A 6,073-nucleotide genomic window follows, 5' to 3' on the forward strand; every position below is an offset into this window, starting at 1 on the left:
AAGGGGTCGGGCACAATAAATCAAAAAGGGAGGGTTGTTTTGAATTTTTAAAATCTTCTCTTTGTAGAAAACTATAAGTTTTAAAAGAGAGATTTTAATTTTTTAAAACTTCCCTTATTTGAATTAGGCCACATGTTTTAATAGAGAGTTTTAAAAGTTTTAAAACTTTCCTTTTTTAACCATCCTCATGATTTAAGAAAAAAGGGAGATAAGTTTTAAAATTAAAATTTTCTATCATCATGTTAAAAAAAGAAATTTTATAAGAGAAGTTTTAAATTTTAAAACATGATTTTAATTTTTAGAACTTTCCTTTTTTAACTCTTACTTTATGAAAGAGAACTTATAAATTTTATAAGAGGATTACTTGTAAAATTTTTAAAAAATATTTTCCTTATTGCTCTTGATGAGGTGGTCGGCCACCATGCTTGGTGCCCAAGCAAGTGGCCGGCCATAATAAAATAAATAAGATCATCACAAAATCAAAATTGGTGATTGATTCAATCAAGAGGAAAGAAAAGGAAAAATAAAAAGAGAAAAGGAAAAACTTTTGGATGATTTTATTTTTGTAAAAAAAATTTCCTTATTTGCCTTGGGCAAGTAATATAAAAGAAGGGGTGAGGGGGCTTCATGAGATACAACTCTTATTCTCTTGCTTGGAGATCTCTTGGTGGTCGACCCTCTCCCTTCTCCCTTTCCCTTTGCTCTCTTCTCCTTGGTGGTGGTGGTGGCCGGATTTTAGAGGAAGAGGAAGGAAGCTTTTGGGTGGTGTTCATCTTGGAGGATCGTCTCCTATACGACGTCCAAGGCGAGGCGAGGAATACGGCAGAAGATCTCGAGGTCATTAGCTTACAAAGAGAAGGTATAACAAGTAATTTTCTTCCGCATCATACTAGTTATTTTCTTTGTAAGAATTTTAAATACAAGAGGCAATTAGATCTAGTTTATCGAATTTAATTTTCGAGTGTGTGTTTTCTTCTTTTTTGAATTTGTTATTCGATTGTTCTTTTTGGTTAACCTAGAGTTATTTAAGGAAATTAAATATTAGCTTTCCTTAAAAGGCTTTGACTAGGCGGTGGTGGTTGGTCCCATATCCAAGAAGGCCATGTGCCTCGCCATGCAGTCCTAGAAGCCAATTTTGGAAATTAATATTTAATGGAATTAATAACATTGGTGGATTTCAATCAATAGTGTTAAGTTACGCCTGCGATTCAAATCTAAACCATTAAGAACAGATAAGTTAAATTTAGAATCAATGATGTTAAGTTCCGTCTGTGATTCCTAATTTAACTTCTAAAGAACACAATAGGTTATTTAAGGAAAGGTTCGATACTTGTACAACAATTTTTATACACGGGAACCGGTACGTTTTCCTAGGATTAACCAACAATTGGTATTAGAGTTAGGGTTTGCCTCTGTGTGTTTAGAATTCAAATAGGTTATGCACACGTCATACATAATTTAGGCAGGATATTAGTAGGATGTGCTAACTCTTTGGTTGCAGACTCCAACTATTATGGCTTATTGATGTTGTGTGTGATTGGACACTTGGACATGTTAAGGGCAATATTTTGTGTGTGCATGATTGTATGTAACTAATACAGCAGGAGCTGTATTAGCCCTAGGATTTTAGAATTTTATTTTCGATCTTGATTACATGTACATTCCCTTGTGGAATATAGGATCGATATATGTAAAATTCTATTTTTGTCGCGGATCGGATTCTTGCGAGGCGTGGTACTTATGGAGCACCAGAGGCGCAGCAGAATAAGAAGCAAGAAGGATGCGACGACTCGACCCGATGGCGGTGGCTAAAGATGGCAGCAGCTAGGGTTGGTGCACATGAAGGACAGTAACAGAAAAATGCCATAATAGTTGAAAAATAATTTCCATATTTATTGCTTTTATTTACTGTGATGTGTGTGTATGCATGTGATGTATGCTAGGATAGTTTAAAATTCCTCACTTTAAATAACTAAGTTGGAGAGGAATTTATTTTAATAAATTCCATGGTCTCTATTACTGGTTTGTAAGTGATGCAAACAAACTTGTGCGTTGGCTCTGAGTGCCTTCCTCCATATCGGATGAGTTTGTTTGCGGATCACTAGATCAAACTTTCATTTTGGATGACTATAGGAAATTAATTAAGAGCATGTGATCTTCCCCATCGGAAGGGGCACAATCTTATTAATGGACTTAGTGTCAAGTAATGGTATACACTTAGGCACGTCTAATAGTATCCTCCCCATCGGAGTCACTGCTATTATTTGTGTGACCGAAGGAAACCAACTATTAATTTTATTTGTCAAAAAGTTAGGTTGACAAGATAATAAAATTAATGGGTTACACCCTCCTTTTACAAATGTTAAATTTGTATACGTCCACACTATCGTGGCATACAAAATTCACGGTGTTTTGCGATGTTGGTTAATTTAAAATAGTATTGTTTGAGGAATCAATATTATTCTAAATTTAGAGTCCTGACCAAAGTTATTTTTGTGATTCTTAGGATGACTTTCAACCCACTGACCATTATACTGAAAGAGAACAAACTTACTGGACCCAACTACATAGATTGGAAAAGAAACCTGGACATTGTCCTTACTGCTGAAAGATATAAGTTTGTACTAACTGAGGCTTGCCCTGATGCACCTGACGGTGACTCTACCCTAGAGGAGATTAAATATCATAAGAAATGGATAAAATTTGATGAGATGGCGCAGTGTTACATTTTGGCATCAATGTCAAATGTATTACAACATCAGCATCAAGATTTACCAACAACTTATGATATAATGAACAATCTCAAAGAACTCTTTGGGCACCAGAGTCGGACCGCTAGGCAAGAGGCAATGAGAAAGCTAATGACAGCCACCATGTCTGAGGGGACACCCGTAAGGGATCATATCCTCAAAATGATGGCTTATCTGAATGAAATACAAGTCCTTGGAGGAGAAATCGATGGGGAAACCCAGGTCGATATAATTCTCCAAACGCTACCTAGAAGTTTTGAGCAGTTCCGCCTGAACTATAACATGAACAAAAGAGAGTATACGTTGGCGGAACTTCTGACAGAACTACAGGCAGCAGAAGGAATATTTTGTCATAGTTCTCAGATTCACTATGCTGAAAATGGTTCTACTTCTAAGTCAAAAGGCAAGAAGAAGAAGAAACATGTCTTTTCAGCGAAGAAGGTGAATAAACCTCAAGGTATAGGACAGAAAGCTGGAATGAAGAAGCCGAAGGGCAAGTGCTTCATCTGCAAGTAGTCTGGACATTGGAAAACGGACTGTCCTCGTAGGAACCAGAACAATAAAGGTATATCTCATGCTCTAGTAGTTGAAACATGTTTAGCGGTGTTATCTACCAGCACCTGGTGTGTAGATACAGGAGCCATTGATCATGTCTGCAATTCTTTGCAGGGGTTCCAGGAAACCCGACGACTATTTGATGGAGAGATAACTGTCTCCATGGGCAATGCTACTAAGGTGGCGTCTATTGCAGTGGGAGACGTCTACTTATCATTTGATAGGAATAGGAAATTGGTTTTAAGAAATTGTCTTTATGTACCCAGTTTTAGAAAGAATTTAATTTCAGTTTCTAAACTGTATTTGGATGGATATTCAGTTTCCTTTAGTAACAATGTAGTTATAAAGAGAAATAAAGTGATTATCTGTTCTGGTGCATTGGTTGGTAATTTATATACTTTAAATCCAATTTCTCCCACAAAGCAAAATATGGAAATTAATAACACATCTTCTAACTCTAATAAGAGAAAAGAACCTTCGAAAGTGAACCAAATGCATCTTTGGCATAAAAGGCTTGGTCATATTAACTTAAGTAGGATTCAAAGGCTTGTTGCCGATGGACTCTTGGGTCCATTAGAGTTGGAAGACTTTCCAACATGTGAATCCTGCTTGGAAGGTAAAATGACCAAGAGACTTTTTAAGGCCAAGGGGTATAGAGCCAAAGAAGCGTTAGAATTGGTTCATTCTGATTTGTGTGGTCCTATGTCTATCCAGGCTAGAGGTGGTTTTGAATATTTTGTCTCTTTTATAGACGATTATTCAATATATGAATACATTTACCTAATGCGCCGCAAGTCTGAGTGCTTTGATAAGTTCAAAGAGTACAAGGTTGATGTGGAGAAACGTCTAGGTAAAAGTATCAATACACTATAGTCTGATCGTGGTGGCGAATACCTCTTAGGAGAGTTTAGGAATTACTTATCAGAGGTCGAGATTCAATCCCAATTGTCCGCACCTGGTACACCCCAACAGAATGGTGTGGCAGAACGAATGAATATGACTCTTATGGACATGGTTAGATAGATGATGAGTTATTCAGAATAACCAAATTCATTTTAGGTATACGCTCTGGAAACAGCAGCGCACATTCTGAACTTAGTACCTTCTAAATCAGTATCTTCTACTCCCCCAGAATTGTGGAATGGGCGGAAGCCCGGTGTAAGACATATTCAGATTTGGGGTAGTCCAGCACATGTGCTGAAACTAGATACTGATAAGTTAGAATCTCGTACAGAAGTTCGTGTGTTTGTGGGTTATCCCAAAGGAACGAAAGGTGGTTTATTTTATAGTCCTAAAAACTAGAAGGTCATTGTTAGCACCAATGGCTAGTTTTTAGAAGAAGAATATATAATGGATCACAAGCCCAGTAGCAAAATTGTTCTAGAAGAACTTAGAGAGGACACGTCTACTTCAGTACCAACAGTACAAGATGAAGTACCATAAGAGACTGCAACACGTGTCACACATGATACACAACCACAGACTATGCCTCGTTGTAGTGGGAGGGTTGTAAGACAACCTGAAAGATTCATGTTTTTGGGAGAGTCTTCGGACTTGATCCCGGGTAAACATGTACCTGATCCCCGGACATATGATGAAGCACTCCAAGATAAAGATGTAGTATCTTCGCAAAAGGCAATGAATTTCGAAATAGAATCTATGTATTCTAATAAGGTCTGGGAGCTTGTAGAACCACCTGATGGTGTAAAAGCCATTGGATGCAAGTGGATCTACAAAAGGAAAAGAGGGACAAATGGGAAGGTATAAACCTTCAAAGCAAGGCTTGTTGCGAAAGGGTACACTCAGAAAGAGAGAATCGATTATCAGGAGACTTTTTCACCGGTAGCTATGCTTAAGTCTATCCGGATACTCTTATCCATTGCCGCTCATATGGATTATGAGATTTGGCAAATAGATGTCAAGACAGCTTTCCTTAACGGAAGTCTTGAAGAAAACACCCATATGAAGCAACCAGAAGGGTTCATTGAAAAGGGCAAAGAGCAACTAGTGTGTAAGCTCAATCGGTCCATTTATGGATTGAAGCAAGTTTCAAGATCTTGGAACATCCGGTTTAATGAAGTAATCCAGTCATATAGATTTATTCAGTGTTTGGATGAGTCTTGTGTATACAAGAAGTGTAACGGAAACGTGGTGGTATTTCTTGTACTATACGTAGATGATATTTTATTAATTGGCAACAATGTCAAGGTATTATCGGACGTAAGGGTATGGTTGTCCAAACAATTTGATATGAAGGACCTAGGAGAATGTGCACACATTCTTGGGATCAAAGTTATAAGGGATCGCAAAAAAAGAATGTTGTGCCTATCCCAAGCTTTATATATAGATACAATCCTTTCTTGTTTTAGCATGCAAAATTCCAAGAAAGTTTTCTTACCTTTTAGGCATGGAGTAGCTTTATCTAAAGAGATGTCTCTGAAGACATCAAAGGAGATAGAGGACATGAAGGCAGTTCCTTATGCCTCGGCTGTAGGAAGCCTTATGTATGCAATGCTGTGTACGAGACCTGATATCTGTCTTGCCGTGGGCATGGTTAGTAGATATCAGAGTAACCCTGGACAAGGACATTGGATTGCGGTAAAGCATATATTAAAGTACCTGAGAAGGACTAGAGACTATTTGCTAGTTTACCAGGCAGATGATTTGCTCCCTGTGGGTTACACGGATTCGTACTACCAATCAGATAGGGACAACAATAAGTCTACATCAGGCTATGTGTTTACTCTAGGAGGTGGAGTCATTGCATG

Source organism: Zingiber officinale, chromosome 11B, assembly GCF_018446385.1.
Source record: "Zingiber officinale cultivar Zhangliang chromosome 11B, Zo_v1.1, whole genome shotgun sequence".
In the NCBI taxonomy this organism is placed as follows: domain Eukaryota; kingdom Viridiplantae; phylum Streptophyta; class Magnoliopsida; order Zingiberales; family Zingiberaceae; genus Zingiber; species Zingiber officinale.